The sequence below is a fragment of the Ovis canadensis genome, chromosome Y (genome assembly GCF_042477335.2).
Source record: "Ovis canadensis isolate MfBH-ARS-UI-01 breed Bighorn chromosome Y, ARS-UI_OviCan_v2, whole genome shotgun sequence".
NCBI lineage: Eukaryota > Metazoa > Chordata > Mammalia > Artiodactyla > Bovidae > Ovis > Ovis canadensis.
In genome coordinates this window covers 12,640,065-12,664,992 of record NC_091271.1, presented here as the reverse complement: position 1 = coordinate 12,664,992, position 24,928 = coordinate 12,640,065, and the positions used below count along the sequence as shown (strand labels likewise).

Genomic DNA, 24,928 nt, shown 5'->3' with positions numbered 1-24,928 from the left:
GTCTGGCAACAGTGATGTTAGTGGTTTCCTAGGCAAGAATCTGGAATCATTAAACTTCTTAATTATCTTACCTGACTAGGAACACACAACTCCAAATCACACAAATGCACAATCTCATTTTCGTACCCTGATTTTCCCAGAGGGTACACTGATGATAGACAACTGCAGTAGATTTTTATTTCTCCATTCAAGTGGATACCCAGTGACTATTCTCCATGGCTAAAGCAGATGGACAGGGAGGCCTGGCATGCTGCGATTCATGGGGTCGCAAAGAGTCAGACACGACTGAGCGACTGAACTCACTGAACTGAAAGCAGATGTACGATATTTGTTTCACGGGTCAAAAATAGGGTATCTAGCATAAAGTTCAAGCAAAATTGTATCTAGCCAGAATATTCAGTAATACTTAAATAGGTGAAAAGGTTTTCCATCACTATGAAAAAAATCTAAACATTTTCTTTCTGAAGAGAAAGTATTGTTTTGCTTGTTTGTTTACAGTAACATTAAACTTGACTCCATCACTCCAACATTAAATACACAGACTAGGGCATCTATCCCTGCCACCAACAGTCCCTAGCTCAGTGGACCTAAATATTTCAAAGAGAGGGACCCGTAATGAACCTCAAGAGGTTCCTGTCTCCAAAACCTAAGAACGTTTGTCCAAGTCTTTTGACAGATATATAACCGTTCTCTTTAATTCCTCCACCACTTGTATTACACTAGATTTCTAATAGAAGCATCCTGATGGAATTTGTTTCTCCAAGAAGGAAGACAATAGATACAATTTAAGTGAAGAAATGGTCAGGCAAGAACACTTATTAACAGGTAGCAGAAGTCTATTCAGTAGTATGAGTTAGTTCAAGCGGTTTCTAATTGGGGAAATGCACGCGGTCTCCACTATATTGACCCATGTCGTTTCAAGCTCAACGTGGTGTTATCCAAAAATCTTTCACTCTTTACGGGAATCTGACACAGTGTCCCTCACGTTGTTGAGTTCCAGGAAGTCAGTTGGTTTGGACTACACGTGCTCCATAGGGCAGAAGAGACTGTGCTTGGGGGATAGGCCAGTAGCGTCACGCGAGGAAAGTGATTTAACCCCGTGACACCAGCCAGGTTGCCATTTTGCTGCTGCTAAGCGTGGCTGCATGACAATGTCTCCCGAGTTCTCAATTCAGAGAGTGTAACTTAGTTCCTTGGAAGCCTGGGAGGATTACCTGGCAGCGGCAGCAGCACAGGAAGCTGCTTGGAAACAGTGAGCCTGCCGCTACAGCTATGCCCAAGAATAAAGATAATGACTCCGTTTCCGGAACCACCGATTACTCACTCAGCTGCCGTCAGTGGTCAGTGGTAGTTCCCCCTTCTTGTGGTTGGCTGATGTCTTTGAGTGGGACTGCTCAGTCCACAAAGGAGCAAGAAGCTGCTTCCTCCCGCTCTGTTCCCATAGCGATATAATTTCCTCTCCCTTTTTGTCAATTTTACACCGAGGGTAAAATACTATTAGTTTTGGATTCATGCCAGTTTAACTGCAGGTGCGTTAGTAAACTGGCGGAAGCCTACTTTTGGTGAGCCGAGGCTTTGCCCCTGTGGCCTTCATCCCTTCCCTGGACTCTCCCTTAGCTGTTTTTTGGTGACACGCTGATTCTCTCTTTTGGGACTGTTAAATATTTGCCCATGCTTTACTTTGTGGACACTTCACTACTGGTGAACTTGTCCTTAGTTTACTTTGTGACAGTTTACTACTTCCTCTTTGCAAGTGAAGTGAAGTGAAGTTGCTCAGTCGTGTCTGACTCTTCGCGACCCCATGGACTGCAGCCTACCAGCTCCTCGGCCCATGGGATTTTCTAGGCAAGAATACTGGTGCGGGTTGCCATTTCCTTCTCCAGGGAATCTTTCTGACCAAGGGATGGAACCCGGGTCTCTCGCATTTTAGGCAGGCACTTTACCATCTGAGCAAGCAGAAAAGAAATCCATGTTGCATGTTTAGGTTCATGTCTGCTGGTTTACTTTCCTCTACCTGTCACAAACCTTAGCCTTTTTTTTAGAAGGCACACATATCCCAACTTGTTCAGCCTTCTTTTCTCATAAAACAGATGCTGGCACTATGTATTTCTATTTATCTTTATTCTGAGGCAGACAGTTCACAAATAACCAGATTTGACAATAACTGCACTTGTAACTTCCAAAACGGTACTTCTAAGCTAACTGAAGGAGGGCACTGGGACAGTCATTCCTTGAATTCTCCTTTGTACAGTCCTGAGTTCTGCTTGTGTCATGTTTAATGTCCTTGTAACGCCTCCTGGAAAACTGTAACTAAAGGAATGAGAATACCTCTTTCAGAATAGCACAACTTTTCACATTCCACAACAAATCTCTCTTCATTATTCATTCCTGGCACTTCATTTTAGCTCTCAAGGCTTACTTAACCTTTGCTATATTTGGTCACACTTCTTTGCTTTTGAGTTCAGTGCTCTCTAGATTCCCCAAACCAACTGGCACAGCCTTTGTCTAGTAAATGTTTGCTACTAACTATTCAGGGAAACTCTAGGAATGTCTTTTTCATAATGTGTTAGGTAAATTACAAACCACTTCCACTGTTTTTTCCCCTAATCTATTAAATTCACTTTTAACTTACAAATAAGTGTACATTTCCATACATTCCTTTTTGCCTCTTCGGTTTCTAGGAATGAAGTTTCAGATGTCCATGTTGGATTGTGCATTCTAAAGAGAATAGTAATTATTTTATGAATGCAGAATTACCACAACTTGGTGCTTATAGATGTTCAACACATTTTTTTTGTTAATGTTATCTTCCTAGGCATCATTCCATCCTTGGGTAACAACCCTCTTCCTTCTGTGGGACTTTTAAACCAGCTGCTTCCTCTCAGGCCAAACTGAAAACATTTTGACATATGATTTTTCAATTTTCATTGCTTTACAAATATATGGACTATTTTGGTTTATTAATTTGCAAATGAATTTTGGAACAGAATGTATAGAAGCCAGGTTTAATTGGAAAGCGTGGATGATAAAAATGCTAATGGTTGTCTCTGGTAATGGGTTATGTGGTTGAAAATATATGTATCTGCTAAGGGATTTAGAAGAAAGCCATCAACAATCTGTAAGTGGCTAATCAGTAAGCAAATTATATTAAATGTAAATCTCTTTTGAGGTCTGTTAATATTTTGCTGCTATTTAAATGATAATCTGTTTCCCTGTTTATATAAAATTTAACAGCTTATATTAGCTTGTTTGATGAGTTTGTAAACTATTATACCGATGATTAGACTTTAAATTTTATTCACTTTTTAATCACTGAGGTAAAGCAGGCAGAAGCAGGTGCAAGGGTAAAGAGAATGAATATGAAAAAAGAGACAGTATTTAAAGAAGATGGACAACGTAAGAATTCTTTAGCTATTTATACCTTTTATAATAATGTGAATTTCAGAGTTTAATCTGAAACATACCTTAGTCAAAGTCCTGAAGAGATGCCTCATATGTCCTTTTTTTTTTAATCTACAGGTTGTTATTTGCATATATACATATATACAAACATATATATATATATATATATATATTTTTTTTTTCCTGCTGTGCTGGGCCTTCATTACTGTGCATGGGTTTTTCTCTAGTTGTGGGGAATGGGGTCTGCTCTGTAGTTGCAGTGCACAGACTTCACACTGGGGTGCCCTCTCCATTTGTGAAGCATAGGCTCTACTCAGACCAAGCTTCAGTCATTGCAGCATGTGGGCTCAACAGTTGGAGACTGCAGAACACAGGCTCAATAGCTGTGGCACAGCGGCTCAGTTGTTCTGAGGCATGTGGATTCATCCTGGACCAGGGATCAAACTGGTTTCTGCTGTATTGGCAGGTGGATTCCCTATCACTGAGCCACCACAGAAGCCCCTCATGGCTCCAGCTTTTCCCCCATTTGCAGTGCCATACATTTCTCTAGAATTTCTGTATTAAATAATTCATTTTACACCATTTCTTGTGGAGGATTAATGTGTCATTTCTGTAAGCAAAGTGTTCCGTTTTAGGGTTTAGAGCAGAGTAAGGCTGTCTTCCAACACTGAAAATTCCCTACTATTGTAACATTTTTCAGTAGAATATGATAAATCTATGCCAAGACCTCAGACCATTAGTACTACCATTTCATTAGTGCATGATCATATTTAATAAAGTTACCGAATAACTGACTCTTTTTTAAGTAAGTGAATACTAAACTAAGAGTAAAATAATTGACTGTACCACGTACTTTTTTTTTTCACTTTAATGAAAATTTAAGCCCATGGGAATGTTGAAATGAGATTACAAATCCTGTATGTGTTTCACTTAGACTCACTAATCTTTAATGTTTTCTTTTTGTATTTACTTTCTCTACATGAACATCTTCCTTCTAACATTTTAAATTGCGTTATAGGCAGGTCTAGTTATGTAGATATAGACTTGAGCCCTAAATATTTCATCTCCTAAGAGTGAAGCCTTTTGTTATAGGCAGGTCTAGTTACATAGATATAGACTTGAGCCCTAAATATTTCATCTCCTAAGAGTGAAGCCTTTCTCTATATAACTCCAGGAGAATGGTCACAAGACATTTAACCTTCCCATTCTATTGTTACCTAGTAAACCATAACCTTGACTAGACAGACCTTTTTTTGGCAAATTAACGTCTCTGCTTTTTAATATGCTGTCTAGGTTGGTCATAACATTCCTTCCAAGGAGTAAGTGTCTTTTAATTTCATGGCCACAGTCACCATCTGCAGTGATTTGGGAGCCCCCCAAAATAAAGTTTGACACTGTTTCCACTGTTTCCCCATCTGTTTCCCGTGAAGTGATGGGAACAGATGCCATGATCTTAGTTTTCTAAATGTTGAGCTTTAAGCCAACTTTTTCACTCTCCTCTTTCACTTTCACTAGAGGCTTTTTAGTTCCTCTTCACTTTCTGCCATAAGAGTAGTGTAATCTGCATATCTGAGGTTATTGATATTTCTCCCTGCAATCTTAATTCCAGCTTATGCTTCTTTCAGCCCAGCATTTCTCATGATGTACTCTGCATAGATGTCAAATAAGCAGGGTGGCAATATACAGCCTTGAGGTACTCATTTTCCTATTTGGAACCAGTCTGTTGTTCCATGTCCAGATCTAACTGTTCCTTCCTGACCTGCATATAGGTTTCTCAAGAGGCAGGTGAGGTGGTCTGGTATAACCACCTCTTGACCAAACTAGATAGCATATTAAAAAGCAAAGACATTACTTTGCCAACAAAGGTCCATCTAGTCAAGGCTATGTTTTTTTCCAGTGGTCATGTATGGATGTGAGAGTTGGACTGTGAAGAAAGCCGAGTGCTGAAGAACTGATGCTGTTGAACTGTGGTGTTGGAGAAAATTCTCAAGAGTCACTTGGGCTGCAAGGAGATCTAGCCAGTCCATCCTAAAAGAAATCAGTCCTGGGTGTTCATTGAAAGAACTGATGCTGAGGCTGAAACTCCAATAATTTGGCCACCTCATGCGAAGATTTGACTCATTGGCAAAGACCCTGATACTGGGAAGGATCGGGGGCAGGAGGAGAAGAGGACAACAGAGAATGAGATGGTTGGATGGCATCACCAACTCAATGGACATGAGACTGGGTAAACTTCAGGAGTTGGCGATGAATAGGGAGGATTGGTGTGCTGCCATTCATGGGGACGCAAAGAGTCAGACACGACTGAGCGACTGAACTGAATTGCACTGAAGTACTTTTTTCTAGCACTTTTGCTTGCACTTACTCATGTCTGGCTGTCTTTTGAAATCATGGATTGTGCCCCACCTGGCTCCTGTGTCCATGGAAATCTCCAGGAAGAAGACTGGAACGTGCTGTCCTTTCCTTCTCCATGGGATCATCCTGGCCCAGAAGTCAAATGTGTCCCTCCTTTGTATCTTGCGTTTGCAGGTGAATTCTTCATGGATGCTTTTGAACTGTGGTGTTGGAGAAGACTCTTGAGAGTCCCTTGGACTGCAAGGAGATCCAACCAGTCCATTCTGAAGGAGATCAGCCCTGGGATTTCTTTGGAAGAAATGTTGCTAAAGCTGAAACTCCAGTACTTTGGCCACCTCATGAGAAGAGTTGATTCATTGGAAAAGACTTTGACACTGGGAGGGATTGGGGGCAGGAGAAGAAAGGGACGACGGAGGATGAGATGGCTGGATGGCATCACTGACTCAATGGATGCGAGTCTGAGTGAACTCTGGGAGTTGGTGATGGACAGGGAGGCCTGGCGTGCTGCGATTCATGGGGTTGCAAAGAGTCGGACACGACTGAGCAACTGAACTGAACTGAACTGAACTGTAGTGAATTGAGCCACTGGGGAAAACTGTTTTTTTGTTACAGCCGCTAGCCAAATGTGGAGGTTGAAATGAATGGAAATTAACATATTGTTCAATTCACATGTATACTTTTCTCTTAACTGAAAACTCTATTACCTGTCGTTGAGCTGGTGTATAGCCTCCATTCACACTTGTACATTTGCTTATGTAATTTACAGCACTTCTTAACAAGGCCATGTAGTTATTCCTGCATAGTGAAAGACATGAAATGCACACAACAGAGAAAAACACACACACACGCACACTCACACACAAGCACAAATAATTTATTAATTTCTTGGAACATGATGTGAGATAAAGATAATCCCGTCCTTGACCTTCATATTTTTTCCTTACATTAGAAGTTTGTTTTCATGGCCTATTTTTAAATTATCGTCTTCTTTTCTTTGTTATTTTCTTCTGTGTAGCACTCCTGAGTACTAAGCTGGGTTCATGGGCTGTTTTCCAAGGAATTCTCCAGCATGTGAATCCTATTACATGTCAGGATAATTACAGATTGGACTAGGAGCTCTTGGTGGAGTTGTTACTCAGTTGCTAAGTCATGTGTATGACTCTGTCATAGACAGAGGACCCCATGAACTTCAGTACACTAGGATACCCTGTCCTTCACTATCTCCCTGAGTTTGCTCAGACTCTTATACCTTGAATCCTGTGATACTACCCAAACATCTCATCTTCTGTTGTCCTCTTCTCTTGCCCTCCTGCTTTCACTGCATCAAGGTCTTCTCCTTTCAGTCGACTCTTTGCATCAGGAGGCCAAAGTATTGGAGCTTCAGCAGCAGATCTCGCAGTGAATGTTCAGGGCTGATCTTTAGGATTGACTTCTCTGATCTCCTTGCCATCCAGTGGACTCTCAAGAGTCTTCCCCAGCACTTCAGGTGAAAAGCTTCAACTCTTCAGTGTTCAGCCTTCTTTATGTTCCCAACTGATACATCCATATGTGACTACTGAAAGAACTAGATATTTGACTGTAGAGACCTTTGTCGGCCAAGCGGTCTGCCTTTGCTTTGTCTGCCTTTTAACGTGTTGTATAGAGTTGCCATGGGGGATGATCTTGATCCCTGTCTCCTGTACAATGTCACGATCCTCATTCCATAGTTCATCAGGCACTCTATCTATCAGATCTAGGCCCTTAAATATATTTCTCACTTCCACTGTAAAATCATAAGGGACTTGATTGAGGTCATGCCTGAATGGTCTAGCAGTTTTCCCTACTTTCTTCAATTTGAGTCTGAATTCGGTAATAAGGAGTTCATGATCTGAGCCACAGTCAGCTCCTGGTCTTGTTTTTGTTGACTGTATCGAGCTTCTCCATCTTTGGCTGCAAAGAATATAATCAATCTGATTTCAGTGTTGACCATCTGGTGATGCCCATGTGTAGAGTCTTCTCTTGTGTTGCTGGAAGAGGGTGTTTGCTATGACCAGTGCATTTCCTCGGCAAAACTCTATTAGTCTTTGCCTTGCTTCATTCAGCATTCCAAGGCCAAATTTGCTTGTTACTCCAGGTGTTTCTTGACTTCCTACTCCTTCATTCCAGTCCCCTATAATGAAAAGGACATCTTTTTGGGGTGTTACTTCTAAAAGGCCTTGTAGGTTTTCATGATCAAGACCATCCCCTTGGAAAAGAAATGCAAAAAAGCAAAATGGTTGTCTGGGAAGGCCTTACAAATAGCTGTGAAAAGAAGAGTGCTGAAAAGCAAAGGAGAAAAGGAAAGATATAAGCATCTGAATGCAGAGTTCCAAAGCATAGCAAGAAGCGATAAGAAAGCCTTCCTCATCAATCAATGCAAAGACATAGAGGAAAACAACAGAATGGGAAAGACTAGAGATCTCTTCAAGAAAATTAGAGATACCAAGGGAACATTTCATGCAAAGATGGGCTCGATAAAGGACAGAAATTGTATGGACCTAACAGAAGCAGAAAATATTAAGAACAGGTGGCATGAATACACGGAAGAACTGTACAAAAATATCTTCACTACCCAGATAATCATGATGATGTGATCACTAATCTAGAGCCAGACAATTTGGAATGTGAAGTCAAGTGGGCCTTAGAAAGCATCACTATGAACAAAGCTAGTGGAGGTGATGGAATTCCCATTGAGCTGTTTCAAATCCTGAAGGATGACGATGTGAAAGTGCTGCACTCAATATGCCAGCAAATTTGGAAAACTCAGCAGTGGCCACAGGACTGGAAAAGTTCAGTTTCCATTCTGATCCGAAGGAAAGGCAATGCAAAAGAATGCTCAAACTGCCACACAATCACACTCGTCTCACATGCTAGTAAAGTAAGGCTCAAAATTCTCCAAGCCAGGCTTCATCAATACGTGAACCATGAACTCCCTGATATTCAAGCTGGTTTTAGAAAAGGCAGAGAAACCAGAGATCAAATTGCCAACATCCGTTGGATCATGGAAGAAGCAAGAGAGTTACAGAAAAACATCTCTTGCTGCTTTATTGACTATGCCAAAGCCTTTGACTGTGTGGAACACAATAAATTGTGGAAAATTTTGAGAGAGATGGGAATACCAGACCACCTGACCTGCCTCTTGAGAAATCTGTATGCAGGTCAGGAAGCAACAGTTAGAGCTGGACGTGGAACAACAGACTGGTTCCAAATAGAAAAAAGAGTGCGTCAAGGAAGGATATTGTCTCCCCGCTTTTTTAACTTATACGCAGAGTATATCATGAGAAACGCTGGCCTGGAGGAAACACAAGCTGGAAACAAGATTGCCAGGAGAAATATCAACAACCTCAGATATGCAGATGACACAACCCTTATGGCAGAAAGTGAAGAGGCGCTAAAAAGCCTCTTGATGAAAGTGAAAGAGGAGAGTGAAAAAGTTGGCTTAAAGCTCAACATTCAGAAAACGAAGATCATGGCATCTGGTCCCATCACTTCATGGGAAATATACGGAGAAACAGAAGAAACAGTGTCAGACTTTATTTTGAGGGGGCTCCAAAATCACTGTAGATGGTGATCGCAGCCTTGAAATTACAAGACACTTACTCCTTGGAAGAAAAGTTATGACCCACCTGGATAGTACATTTAAAAGCAGAGACATTACTTTGCCGACTAAGGTCCGTCTAGTCAAGGCTATGGTTTTTCCTGTGGTCATGTATGGATGTGAGAGTTGAATTATGAAGAAGGCTGAGTGATGAAGAATTGATGGTTTTGAATTGTGGTGTTGGAGATGACTCTTGAGAGTCCCTTGGACTGCATGGAGATACAAACAATCCATTCTGAAGGAGATCAGCCCTGGGATTTCTTTGGAAGGAATGACACTAAAGCTGAAACTCCAGTACTTTGGCCACCTCATGCGAATAATTAACTCATTGGAAAAGACTCTAATTCTGGGAGGGATTGGGGGCAGGAGGAGAAGGGGACGACGGAGGATGAGATGGCTGAATGGCATCACGGAATCATTGGACGTGAGTCTGAGTGTTTTCTGGGAGATGGTGATGGACAGGGAGGCCTGGCGTGCTGCGATTCATGGGGCCTCAAAGAGTCGGACATGCCTGAGCGACTTAACTGAACTGAAATGATAGAGTTGCCATAGCTTTTCTCCCAAGGAGCAGTTCAGTTCAGTCACTCAGTTGTGTTCGATTCTGTGACCCAATGGACTGCAGAATGCCAGGCCTCCCTGTCCATCACCAACTCATGGCGTTCACCCAAATGCACGCTCATTGATTCAGTGATGACATCTGTCCATCTCATCCTCTATTGTCCCCATTTCCTCCTGCCCTAAATCTTTCCCAACATCAGGGTCTTTTCAAATGAGTCAACTCTTTGCATCAGGCGGCCAAGTATTGGAGTTTCAGCTTCAACGTCAGTCTTTCCAGTGAACATCCAGGACTGATCTCCTTTAGGATGAACTGGTTGGATTGCCTTGAAGTTCAAGGGGCTCCCAAGACCATGCTCCTACACTAAGTAAGAAAGCATCAATTCTGTGGCACTCAGCTTACTTTACAGTCCAACTCTCACATCCAAAAATAACTACTGGAAAAATCATACCCTTGAATAGAAGGAACTTTGTTGGCAACGTAATGCCTCTGCTTTTTTAATAGGCTGTCTAGGTAAGTCATAACTTTCCTTCTAAGGAGTAAGTGTCTTATAATTTCATTGCTGCAATCACCATCATCAATGATTTGGAGCCACCCGTAAAAAAAATGTCAGCCAGAGAATCCCCATCTATTTCCCATGAAGTGATGGGACCAGATGCCATGATCTTAGTTTCCTGAATGTTGAGCTTTAAGCCAACACTTTCACTCTCCTCTTTCCCTTTCATCAAGACGATCTTTAGTTCTTCTTCACTTTCTGTGATAAGGGTGATGTCATCTGCATATCTGAGGTTATTGACATTTCTCCCAGGAATCTTGATTCCATCTTGGGTTTCATCCAGCCCAGCGTTTCTCATGATATACTCTGCATAGAGGTTAAATAAGCAGGGTGACAATTGATAGCCTTGAGGTACTCCTTTTCCAAACCAGTCTGCTGTTCCATTTCCAGTTCTAACTGTTGCTTCCTGACCTGCATACATATTTCTCAAGAGGCACATCAAGTGGTCTGGTAATCCCATCTCTTTCAGAATTTTCCACAGTTTATTGTGATCCACACAGTCAAAGGCTTTGGCATAGTCAATAAAACAGAAGTAGATGATTTTCTGGAACTTGCTTGCTTTTTCAGTGGTCCTGCAGATGTTGGCAACTTGATTCCTGGTTTCTCTGACTTTTTGAAAACCAGCTTAAACAGCAGGAAGTTCATGACTGAAGTAATACTGAAGGCTGGTTTGGAGAATTTTGAGCATTACCTTTCTAGTGTGTGAGATGAGTGCAATTGTGTGGTAGTTTGAGCATTCTTTGGCATTGCCTTTCTTTGGGATTGGAATGAACACTGACCTTTTCCAGTCTCCTGGCCGTTGCTGAGTTTTCCAGATTTGCTGGCTTACTGACTGCGGCAATTTCATACCATCATCTTTTAGGTTTTGAAATAGCTTAATGGGATTTCCATCACCTCCACTACCTTTGTCCATAGTGATGCTTTCTAAGGCCCACTTGACTTCCCATTCCAGAATGTCTGGGTCTAGGTGAGTGATCATTCTATCGTGATTATCTGGGTCATGAAGATCTTTTTTGTATGGTTCTTCTATGTATTCTTGCCACCTCTTTTTAATATCTTCTGCTTCTCTTAGGTCCATACCGTTTCTGTCCTTTATTGTGTACATCTTTGCATGAAATGTTCCCTTAGTATCTCTAATTTTCTTGAAGAGATCTCTAGTCTTTTCCATTCTATTTTTTGCCTCTATTTCTTTCCACTGATACCTGAGGATGGCTTTCTTGTCTCTCCTCACTATTCTTTGGATCTCTGCATTCAAATGGGTTTATCTTTCCCTTTCTCCTTTGCTTTTCAGTTCCCTTGTTTTCACAGTTTTGTAATGCCTCCTCAGAGAACCATTTTCCTTTTTTGCCATTTTTTCCCCCTTGGGTATGGTCTTTATTCCTGTCTCCTGTACAATGTCACAAACCTCCGTCCATAGTTCACCAGGTACTCTGTCCATCAGATCTAGTCCCTTAAATCTATTTCTCACTTCCACTGTTATTATCATCAGGGATTTGATTTAGGTCACACCTTAATGGTCAAGGAGCAGGCCCTTTTTAATCATGGCTGCAGTGGCTATCACGTTGATGTTGGGCCTTAATACAAAATTTAGTAATGTACCAGTTTTATATTAATTACCTGTTTCATTCTCTTTATTCTGATGCCCACATTTGTCATTTAAGTCAAGAAGACATGGTCCCATACTGGCTAATGCTTATGTCAGTGCTTTCAAGTGATAGTAGTTTTAGGTGGTCTCTTGGCTATTCTTGGATATAAAAGATGCTTTATCTTGAAATACGACTTTAAGCACTTTAGAACTAGCATCAATGTGTTCTCAAGCAAAAGTTTGTTAGTGATCAAGCTACTGTTTATAGTCAGTAGCGTTCATGAAAGAAAGGCGAGCCAAGGTTTGATGAATACTCAGCGTGAGGGTTGCTAAGTTAGCATTTAGGGTACCACTTGAAATGAGCCACTTTCATGTCCAAAGGTAGAGTGTGTAGTCATAATGACCAAGACTGAATTGTTTTTCTCATATTAGCGGACAACTTAAATTTTCCCAGTAGCAGATAGTTTTTCATGGAAATAGCATTTGTGATTTTGGATTAACAGCTTCACTTTTGTTGACTTTTTCCTGCTCTAAAAATAAGGGGATATATACATAAGTGTAGCTGAAGAGACTATAGACATTGTTTGAGAGATTAAGAGTCTTCTCATTTTCATGGGGAAGATTAATATATGTCACCTTGAGACCTCTCATTTGTTATAACGCTTGACCTTTTTTTTTTTTTTTCCTCTCTAATTATGGTTTGGTCTAAAGGTAGCTCTAAAACTGAAGTTACTAACCTAATAACAATGTTACATTTTAGGAAGTATTGAACAGTATCTTACAGTTGTTTGTTTGTTTGTTTTGTTTTCTTTTTTGCTGCTTCTGAAGAATAGGCTCAGGTAACCAAAATGTCAGGAAATGCACTATTGGAAGCAATGTGTTTTGATGGTGTGAAAAGGGTATGTCATATCCGAGGAAGCTTAAATCAGAAGGTCAATGTGGATATATATTTTACTTTAATACAAAGCTTACCTTTAAAAAATTTACCTGTGCTTCCGAGTGACTGACTTTTGTGGATTCTTGATGACTTCAAAAATAATAATTTATGTGGCCCTATAAAAGCATAAAATTAGAAAATCCTTGATAACTTTCATAATAGGATTTATGTTTAGAAAGAGTGATTTGTAAGATCTAGGCTGGACTTATGCCAGATATGTTTAAACTTGATGAACCAGACAAATTCTGTGGATGAAACAAATGGCCTAGACTCAACAAAAATATTAAGCTGTGAAAGAAAGAAAGAAAGAAAGAATGAATGAAAGAAAGAAAAAAATGTTTTCAAGACAAAATGAGTCTAATTGCTAATCAAATATAGTGTACAGTCCTGCATAACACTTTGATTTGTGGAAACAGCTGTAGGTAGTGTTAGGAGCATTTGAAACTGGAACATGATAGGTCATCTTATTTAGTAATTTTGGCATATTTATTGATCATGTTGTTTAAAAGTTCTTTCAACTCAAATTTTTTGGATTGAAAAACAGTTTTGGTCTCTTGAATCATTCTTTTCCAGTTAATGATTTTGGGCCTGAATCAATGTATATTTGTATCAAGATGACTATTTTTGTGTAGAAGGGTTATTTTTATTTGCTTAAAATAACTAAAAATTCCCAGAGTGATTTGTGAATAAAAGTAATTTATGTGACAAAGAACTATGCTCTTGTAATTTTAAAAGACTTTAGTTGAAGTAAATATTGTATATTTTAATATACTAAATTAGAAAATTTGAACCAAACTGAACTGCCTAAATTTAATTTTTGCTTAATATACTGTAGCTATAACAAGACTTTGTCACGTAGGCATGAGCACACGCACATCATACACACATTGCTGCACAGGCATACAAGACAAACACACACACACACACATATCTGTAGTTTTCTCCTAATCATTAGCAGATACTTTTCACACACATGTGATACTTTTTTGTATCACATTGCTGCTGCTAAGTCGCTTCAGTCGTGTCTGACTCTGTGCAACCCCATAGACGGCAGCCCACTAGGCTCCCCCGTTCCTGGGATTCTCCAGGCAATAACATTGGAGTGGGTTGCTATTTGTATCACGCTAAGTATGGCTTAACATCAAACACTTTTGTTTGTTTGCATTTTAAATACAATATACTGTGAGCTTTATTTTATAGATTTGGATAAATACTTCAGATATTATATTGGTTGGTCTTCGAGATTATCAGGTAACAATTACACTTAAATTTATAGTGTTCTTGAATTTAGAAATCATTAATATCAGTATTTCACTGATGCGATAAAATACATTTGACCTGTTCTAGCCAGTTATGATTCTCATCCTTCCGGCATCACAATTTGTTAATATCCACTTATGTTTAAGACAATAGGATTCTGGCTGACTGACGGTATATGTGTTCCATGGGAAGACTGGTTGTTTCTTTTCTGATTTTAAATATAATATGCAATACATATCCTCTAATAATTTTGGATAAATACTACAGCTCATCATTCTGTCCTCATCTAAAGTCCAAGTATATTCAAGGTTCTGTGCTAGGTTTTCAGGGTTTATGCTGCAGGCTGACTTCAGCTTTCTGTAGTAAAACGAAGAGATATCTTTGTATTTTATGATATATATTTCACAGAGCTAGATTATTCATTTTCCTTTCAATATTTTTTTTTCTTAATTTTTGACCACACTGCAGCTTGTGGGATCTTAGATACCCAGTCAGGGACTGAATCCAGAATACTGCTGTGAACGCCCTGGGTCCTAATCATTGGACCATCAGAGGATTCCCTCCAGGTTTGCTTTCTAAATATTTTTGCAAAATGACCTTTGCTGAAAAAAAGAACACTAGCATATGACAGTGATTTTCATTAGCATTCTCACTCATCAAAAGAAAAAAAAATAATGTTTATATTAGGTTCTCAGTTATGATTTTTCAATTTAAAGGTCTCAGATCCAAGTATGAGAAACCACTGCTGTAGATGATGCAGTTAAATGGCACAAAACCTCTATCTCCAAAAAAAAACTGTTTGGGGGGGCTTATAGGAGAAAGGTAAGGCATAGACTAGGTCTTTTAGAGTGTAAGTTATTAATCTGAGATGAATGCTTAGAGGACGACTTGGTGGTTGGCCATTATGACCTCAACGTTTGGAATATGACTTGTGAAACAGAAATCCTTTTGATTTCTGTATCAAACCCGTTGCTTGTGCTTAATTAAATTTTGAGTGAAATGATTGCTGTTTCTCTCTATTCTATTACCAGGTCATGTGTTCTGTAAATACCTAAGACTTTCTGGTTTGTAAATTTTCAGTCTTCTGTTTCCTTGTTTAGTTTTTGGTGTGATTGCTCTATTAGTGATTTACAGAGACAGTTTGAGTCAGCCATTCCACTTTTCATCTCCACTAGGTTTCTTTTAAAGAATCTATATGACCTGATTCTTTAGTGAAATATTCTTGAAAATTAAAACAAACAAACAAACAAACGAACATTGTGCACATTGTTTCTGCATTATTTTTGTCTATACTACCAGATGTAAAGTCTCTGTTAGGTCCAGCTTCTAGGCTTTATGAGCCATGCTTCGTATTAACTGCGCATTTCCTTATATGTGACCAGACACTCTCTCCTATTTCTTTGTGTGTCTTTTGATTTGTTGTTGTTGTTGAAAACTAGAAAATGAAGATATAACGTGGTGAGACGGGACATCAGATTTCTTCTCCCAGAGCTTTTTCTTGTCATCGTTTGTTGGATAATTTCTGAAATAGATTCTGTATGGTATATATCTTTTCCTTGTGTGTGGCCACTGAATGCTTGTTTATAACCTAGCAAACAGCCCATGTTTGAGGTTTTATTAAAAGCCCATAGGCCTCTCAACCTCTGCTTTTAGGCTCTGTGCATGTTGGGGCATACCTTTAATACTCAGCCAAGCGACTGATAGTTCTTCTCTTCATTTGAGGCTTGTGCAGATAATCCGGGTCACTCAAAGCTGAGAGATTAGGAGTATACCTAAAATTTTATGAGTTTGTATTCAGTCCTGATTCCACATATAAATGAGGTCCTGCAGTGTTTGCTTTCTCTGTGTGACTTGTTTCTCTTAGCACAGTACTGCCCAGGTTCATCCAGGTTGTTGCAAATGGAAGGATTTATCTACCTTGGGTGTTAATTGGTCATACCATTTGCAAATATTTTTAACGATCTAATGCACTGCTTTTTTCTAATGTTGTTGACAATTTCCTTTTCCATGCAAAAGCGATTTAGTGTTATATAGTTTCACTTACTAGGTTTTACTAGTTTGCAAAGAGCAAGAGTGGCATTCGGCACACTGTGTTCTCTTGCAGTAGTTTTAAGATTTCAGCTCTGTGTTTAAATCTCTGATCTATTTCAGGGTAATTTTAGGTAGATTCTGGTGTAAGAAAGGAGGTCTACTTTTACGTTAAGCGTTGTTTTTCCAGTCCTGTCTATTGGAGAGGATGTCTTTTCTACAGTGTGATCTTGGTTCCCTTCCTAGGTATTAGTTGAACGGTTGTGAAAAATTTTATTTCTGAGTGCTCAGTTTTGTTCCAGGATCTGCATTATGGGGTGGAATGCAGTCTCATATTGTTTGGACATTTGTGTTTCAGAAGCAGGAAGTGCGTGTCCTCCAGCTTTATTCTTTCTCAAGATTGCTTTGGCAGTTTGGGTTGTTTGAGGTTCCATGTAACTTTGTCTGTGGGGGGGATAAATGCTACTTGAATTGTTATAGGAATCACATGGAATCTGTACATTACTTTGGGTAATATGAATGCATTAATATTATAACAGGTTTAAGTATGTTGATTTTATACCCTGATACTTTACTGATTTTTTTTTCATTTGTATGTTTTGTGATCTAGAACATCCATTGATAACCTTTCCATTTTTTTTGTATTTGATGACTAAAAACATATAATCTGTCCATAAAAGTGTATATTCTCATGTCCATTTATTTTAGTTTAACTACATATAATCCTGCAAATGGATCAAATAATAATTCCCAGTTTAATTCTCTGTTTGATGGGCAATGTAGCCACATTTATATTAATCCCTTAAGGGATTAAAATACTAACTGTAAAGTGATACCCACATATAGCTCTTCTGATTATAATCTGTTGTGGATAATTGCAAACCTTTGCTACTCAAATCATAATCTAAAAGTAACAGCAGCATCACTACTCCATGGAATTGTATGAGCAGACTTTTCGCCTATCTCTTCACTACTGAGTTACATTCAGTGTTTTAACAGAATACTTATGTGTTTTTGGTGCACATAGTTTGAGAAGTGTTGGTTTGTATCACACTGCAGTTTTATGACTGTGATATTTTCAGTTGCCTTTCTTTAGGCCTTTTCTAGCCTAATTGCAAGTATTCAGAATATTTTCCTCTGTGAGTGACTCAGCTTCTTTAAAATGGAGAAACGTGAACTCCTTAAAAGGCAGTAATTCTCAGGCATATTTGCATCATAAACTCACAAAGACTTCACTTCAGGCCTGTCAAGCTTAAGGAATATAAAAAGCACCACAGATAATTCAAATCAGTAAGATACTCTAAGAACTGTGGGTTATAGAAAGATTTCTCTTGGGTAATAATACCACTTTCAGTTTGAACTACAGTGTTAGAGTGTGAACAAGGACCACATTGCCACCCCACATGTTTCCTGTTCTTTCTTTGCTTCAGTGCATTGTATACATAACTTTCCTTGTTATTTGGAAATAACTTTATTTGGTCACGCATGCAAACTTCATCACGATGATTGTGCCTGTGTGTGTTTGCAGATGACAGAAGGAAGGTGAGAGAATAGTGAGGTTTTTCTTAAGGGTGTTTAATTTGAAAGTAATGTATGAGACAACTGATGATTCTTTGCATAACCGGTTTTGATCCTTCCTGTTTTTCTCCAAGGATAACAAAGCTGATGTAATTATAAAGTACAATGCAGATGAAGCTAGAAGTCTGAAGGCTTATAGAGAGCTTCCAGAATATGGTAGTTAATATCAAAGTGATTACACTTCCCTGTCTTTTCATAGTATTTACTACTTTGTATTTAGGTGAAACAGTCGTTTCTGAATTCTCTCCTGTCTGTATTTTTGCATAGATGCTTAAATTCACTTTAAATTAAATTTAAATGTATTAAAAACTTCAGAATATTAACAACTTAGTAATGAATTCTCTTCCTAATATATGTTCTTTTGGTGGGGAATTAAAAAACTCAGAAATCTTAGACTTATACATAATAATTGTTAAAGGAATGCCTCTTTTACACTCTTAAAAGCTATTCTTAAGAGATTATACCTATTTTAAGCTAATCGAGGGCACCATTTATGGTATTGGTTTTGATTTTTTTGGAAAAGAGTATTCAGGTATTTTTTTAGTATTTAGAGTACTGCCGTGGAGCTTTGGGGACAGTGTTTTAAAATCCCTTTTATTTCTTAGAGCCAAAAGTATTCTATTCTTCCTCTAGTACACTTGGAACAATTAAAATGTTTCTAGTAACAAAAAGAGGAAGTGTACTAAAGTCACATTTTGAATATGATAACTTTTTAAAATTCCATTACAGTGCATTTTATTATAAATTTATGAATTTTTGAGTAAGAATGAAGATTCTGATGAGATACAGGCCGTTTAAGAAATGCTAAGATAATTGGGAATCAGATAAATACTTGGCAGTGAATTTCTTTTAGCAGTTTCATTGTGAGTTTGTAGTTAGGAAGACTTTTCTTGGAATAAAACTGTTGATCCAAGGATTGATTACAAGCAGTTTTTTTTTTTTTTTTTTTTGTACAGTTCAGCATTTTAGTATTAATCCAGTGTTATTTATTTAAATAGACAATTAATCTAGTAACATCTTGGTTTTATATCTCTAAGAGTGTGTTCTTATTGTTTTTAGCTGAACTTAAACAGACACCTTTGATCCTGAAGATGATGATGAAATACAGTTTAAGGACCTTGCAGGTGAAAATGAAGATACTGAGGTTTAAGTCCAGGCTGAACCATATGTGTGTGTGTGTTTTATATAAGAAAATAGTCAGAAATTTCATCATCTTTGGCCTCAGAAGGTCGAATGTTGAATTGAAGATATAGTGAAAATTATGTATCCATGAATTTGAATGTTCATTACTATATAGAAGCCAGCTTGGCAATGTTTCTAAATTTTCTAAAACTTTATAATTCTTCGGATCCTTTTTTTTTTTTTTAATTAATTAGGTCTGACGCTAGGTACTCCATAATGACACTTTGTTATACAAGGGGGTCTACAGTGATGGTGGTAAGAAGTTTAGCAGGCAGTTTTAAAATGTATCATGTCCCAAGGCTGATACATTAAAAGAAGAAAAGCAAATTGAAGCCAGCTTGCTGAAGCATTGGGATTTCAGTGTACTCCAAAGCATTCTTAAAATGAAGGCCTGTTTTTTTTGCTCATGGATTTAGAATTCACATTAATTGCCTGGTATCACTTTAGGACAAACTTTTGGCTCTCAGTTTGTGGGAAATGGTTGTTTATCATGGTAAGGAAATAGTGATGATAGGAGTTTTATATGCCTCACTTTTCTGCTATGTAAGTATTTAAGTAAACATTTTATTGATTTGTATCTCGACTTATTGGACAGGCATATCAAGTAACTGGAATGACAGTATGGCTTATACTCTTGCAGGCCCTCTTAGACTTCTTATTCTTTTGGTACTTCTGCAGTAAAAATGTACAGTAGAATCCAAAAATGTAAAAGAATCAATGAGTGTTTGAATAATAAGGCAGAAGGTTAGGATTTCAGGAACAGATTTTAGGAAGTCTAAATTGGATCACTGACCTCCCACACGGTTTTCAAGATCTTTCAGTCATCAGCATTCTTATTAGGAGCATTTCAGACACTCAGAGAAAGTGAATTTTAATTTGAAGGGAGCACTTACATATTCACCAAGATTATACAGTTTACAATTTTCTACTCAGTGTGTCACATCTATCCTGTTCATACCAGTACACATTATACGTTGACGGGTTTCCAAATCATTTAGGAAATAAAACCAAGGCACTACCCTGGTGGTCTAGTGTTTTAAGATTTTCACTGCAGGGTTCACGAGTTCAGTTCCTGGTTGGAAAAAATGACCTGCGTCCTGTGGTGGCATGGTCACAAATAACAATGAAAACCCAAATTGTTTCAGATTACTCACTCCATGAATTATAACAGCTGAATACGTATCTTTAATGGTGAAATTTTTACCAGATTTTTTTTACCATATTTTTATAGATTTTTAAACATATGATAATACTCTACTATAGTGAAAGTGAAGTCACTCATCGTCTCCAGCTCTTTGCGATCTCGTGGACTGTACCCTCCCAGGCTCCTCCTTCTGTAGGATTCTCCAGGCTGGAATACTGGAATGGGGGGCCTACCTTCTTCAGGGGATCTTCCTAACCCAGGAATGAAACATGGGTCTGCATTGCAGGCAGGCATTTTACCCTCTGAGCCACCAGGGAAGCCCAATACTCTACTGATATTGTAATGCATTCTAAACCACACGAGAAATATGAAATGAGAAAAAAATTAGAAAATGTTGAAATATCATTAAATGTTCTAAAATTTTTTCTGTCCCAGTTTTGCTATCATTTCTCAGAGGCTCTAAAAATATAACACATATTTCTATTTTATGTATTTATGATGTTTTTGTCATCATCTTTTATGTATTTGGATTTATGAATTATGCAAATCTTAAAATGAGCATCTTAAAGAATCATCAGTTAAATCTTGACTTTAAAAAAAAAAGCCAGTTTTATTTGAAAAAGTGGACCCCAGGTTTTATGAAACAGTTGCAAATGAGAAAGTATAAAAGGATTATATACAAAGAAAGAATCCAGTAATGAAATGTGTATTAAGTAGATGTCTATTTAGTGATGACTTTGTAGTTTATAGGTCGTTTATAACGCTGACAACAGATCTCATAGAAGTGCTGTCCTGTTTCTGACATTTTGTTTAGTTTAGCCAGAGATTCCCTGTGGCTAAATTAATACTGTGGAGGTACAACTGACAGTTATTTTCTCTGGTAAGCATGTGAAATTCACCACTTGCATAGTATGTTATTTGAGACCTGAAGGTTGTCAGCACTGAGCTGGAGTTGAAGGCAAGGAATCTAACCAAAGGGAACACTTGAATGCCAAGCCCCACAGATGTAAGCCTGTCCTTAGAAGGAAAAGAGAATAGCTTTCTGGAGCTGTGACTAAGCAGCTCAGTGGGGAAAAGACTAAAGAAAATGGTAATGAAAAGAGTTTGTGTTAGTTTGGAAATTTTGTTTATGATTCTATGTTTTACATCAGAATCCCAGTTCTTGCCAGAGTCATTTATCCTGGTGATTTACTAGAGTGCCACTCCTGTGATCAGATTGAGTGAGAAGTATTTGATTGTGTACCACCTTTCTCTCTTTAGGAGGAAATAAGATGCTAAACTCCAATTAAAATGAATGCTGCTGCTTCTAAGTCGCTTCAGTCGTGTCTGACTCTGTGCGACCCCATAGAGGGCAGCCCACCAGGCTCCTCTGTGCCTGAGATTCTCCAGGCAAGAATAATGGAGTGGGTTGCCATTTCCTTCTCCAGTGCATGCATGCATGCTAAGTCCCTTCAATTGTGTCTGACTTTGCAACTCTATGGACAGCAGCCCTCCAGTCTTCTCTGATCACAGGATTCTCCAGGCAAGAATACTGAAGTGGGTTACCATTTTCTTCTCCCATTAAAATGAATAAGTTAATTTAAAACATTAAAACAAAAATAGCTTGTATAGCATGTGATGTTCTCATGCCGATCAAAGTGATTCAGTGAAAACAGATAGGAATCGAGAAAACAATCTGGGTTGTGTCCTTCACGTTAGTACAAAAGGATTGATTTTCGAAGTAGTGTAAAGAAGATTCATTATGTACTATTACAAGAATTAATTTTTCTGTACATCTGATGTTCTTTTCACTTACAGATCTGAATTGAACTCAGAGGTCTGAAGATTGTGCTACGGTTTGGATTGTGGTCATCACCTGTTAAGAAGAGTAACACTTCAGTATGAATGTAATTTGAAGCACACTGTGCCTTAAATACCCACTCCAGTGTTCTTGCCTGCAGAATCCCAGGGACGCGGTAGCCTGGTGATCTGCCATCTATGGGGTCACCCAGAGTTGGACACGACTGAAGCTACTTAGTAGCAGCAGCAGTGCCTTAAATAAACAATAGTGTGTTTTCATTGTTTTAAAGTATCACATTACTTTTAAAAACTTATGGAGATGAATTATTTTGAGGACAATGTTAACACTTTGTTCTTTCAATATAATGGAACTTAGGGGTAAAGACCACAATATCTGCTTAAAACGCTGGGAAGAAAGAAAGAAGAGAAAAGATTCCTCTCCTGTTTTGCCTCCAGTTAACAGGTGTTTTGAATAAATTGTCTCATCATCATAAGCCATAGTACGAACTCATCTGTTTGCAGAGTCTTTCTATATATTCCAATTATTTATATATTTTCTTGAAATTTTTGATAGAATTTAAGGAAAGTGGAAATATGCATTTGAAGTTAATAAAAGGGGCTATTTTCTTAAAAAACGTTGCCCAAGTGTAGTTTTATACCATTTGCTAACATATATATTTTTTTCATCATTTTGTGTTGCCACTGTCATAAGAAGGGCATTTCCAAAGTAAAGCTATCAGAAGACAGACTGATTTTCAATTCATGTGATTAGAAGTTGCAGAAATTCTATACTAAGTAATCCTCACTCTTCTTAATACTGAAAGTTTTGACCTGTTTGTTCAGAGTGTTTTTGCTTAGCATTTTAAATATTTCTCAGGTACAACAGCCATTAAGGTAATATAACTAGCTGATCCTTTATAGAAAAAAAAGTAGATTGTATGTCATTTTATTCTCAAAAGTCATATGTTTTGTAAGTAAATGGTGCTAAATTTGATGAATCATATAATCAGGTTGTGTAAGTGAAAATCTAATTTCATAACTAAATTCTGTAAACTTAGACTTTCGTAAATTTATCCCTTAGCTGAGATAAGGGAAAGGAAGGAACATCCACTGGAAAAATCGAGAAAGTGTTGCACGCAGTGTATTTTGGCCTTACTTTTTGTCACTGGTGTATTTTTGTGCGTGTGTATTTTCCTGCGAATTTAGATAACAACCTTGCTTTTTAACAGTGTGCTTTGAATATATCCTCTGTAGTAAGAGGAAATGAATTTCAGTGCTAGTTCATTAAACTCAATAAAATTATACTCGTGTGTAGTGAGAGACCATTCATCATGTAATTTCTGAAACACATTTCTTCTGAGAATTTATAGGGAATACACATTTAGCTGGTTTCTATAATATAAAAAAGGCGGGAGTACACCCTCAGATGGTTTCATTTCATGTTGCTGGAGTTTTCTTTCCCAAGCTGATAAACTGAAGTAGTAGTGAAGTCGCTCAGTCGTGTCCCACTGTTTGCGACCCCATGGACTATAGCCCAGCAGGCTCCTCCATCCATGGGATTCTCTAGGCAAGAGTACTGGAGTGGGTTGCTATTTCCTTCTCCAGGGGATCTTCCCGACCCAGGACTCGAACGCAGGTCTCCCGCATTGTAGGCAGATGCTTTACTGTCTGAGCCTTCAGGGAAGTCCTGATAAACTGAGTGTTTACATAAATAAATCCAAGAGAAAGTTCACCTATGTGGCTTGTGGTGCTTCATCTGTGGAGTTCCTGAACCCTTATATGCTGAATATATTTGAGATGCAGGATTACTTTTAGTATGCTGGAGAAAAACCTTGAGAAGCTGACTTCATGGATAATCAAAACTTCCTAGTTATTTAGTCTTTTTACATATCTTTCTTCAACCCTTTGCCAAAAATATCAGAATCTGCACACATGACAAAGTGAAAAACTTCTCTGTGGACGTTCTCAAACACATAGAGGTTTGCCCAAAGATTTAATCTATCCTGAAATTGTGTTGATTAGTTGTCATGGTCTGACCGTTGTACACTTGTTTATTTGTTTGTTTGTTTGTTTTTATCTTCCTAAAAATTGTATACTGATGCCCTAACCCCAGAAGATGATAGCATTGGGAAGCAAGCCCTCTGGGATGTCCTTCTTCCACCACGGAGGAACTCTTGGCAAAGGAATGTCTCCACATATGAAGGAGACCTCAGAGGGTTCGCCATAGCAGAGGGAGCAAGAACTCAGCAGTTTGCAAAGCAGAGGAGGATATACACCAGAACCATAACCCTACCAGCACACTGATGCTAGACTTCCCATGACTAGAAGTGAAACTTTCTGTTGTTGAAAAGCCAGTTTGTAGTATTTTGACATAAGAAATTGAATGAAGGGAAACACTGGTGACAGCACATTTTATTCTCACTCTTTAGTAACTGTGAGGCATAGCGTTTCATCTTGAGATGCTTATGTGAAATTTTACATGGAAGACTTATCTTGATACATGTCATGTAGAAATTGTATAGATACATTTTTGTCAGGCCTAGAAACTTTATTCAAAATTGAATGTCCCACATTAATTGGTGCTAAAAAGTGAGTGATCTCTTTTGCTCCCTCTCCAGCCACTTGAAACATTCTGTAAGATGCCCTGATGGGAGCACAAAGTAATATTTTAATGGAAACTTAACAGTTCTGTTTTGTAGGATTTTAGAGTGTGAGAACACACTTCTTGGCATCAAAACTTGACACTACCCTCATTCAAATCAGACATTGTTACATAGATTCAGAAGACAGGCTGGACCATGGACCCCCAACGCTGAAATTTCGGAAAGCAACCTTTTCATTTTTTCAAATTATTTTAATGGGAAGACATTCAATTTACAATATTGGGTTAGTTGTTGCCTTACATCAACAAGAGTAGGTCACCAGTGTTCCTGCATCCAGAACCTTCCTC

The 24,928-nt window shown here is 38.4% G+C and overlaps 1 pseudogene; it reads left to right on the top strand.

Annotated features, from left to right (window-relative positions):
- Positions 1-1,272: 1,272 nt before the first annotated feature.
- On the top strand, positions 1,273-19,023 carry LOC138431314 (eukaryotic translation initiation factor 1A, X-chromosomal-like; annotated as a pseudogene).
- Positions 19,024-24,928: the final 5,905 nt, after the last annotated feature.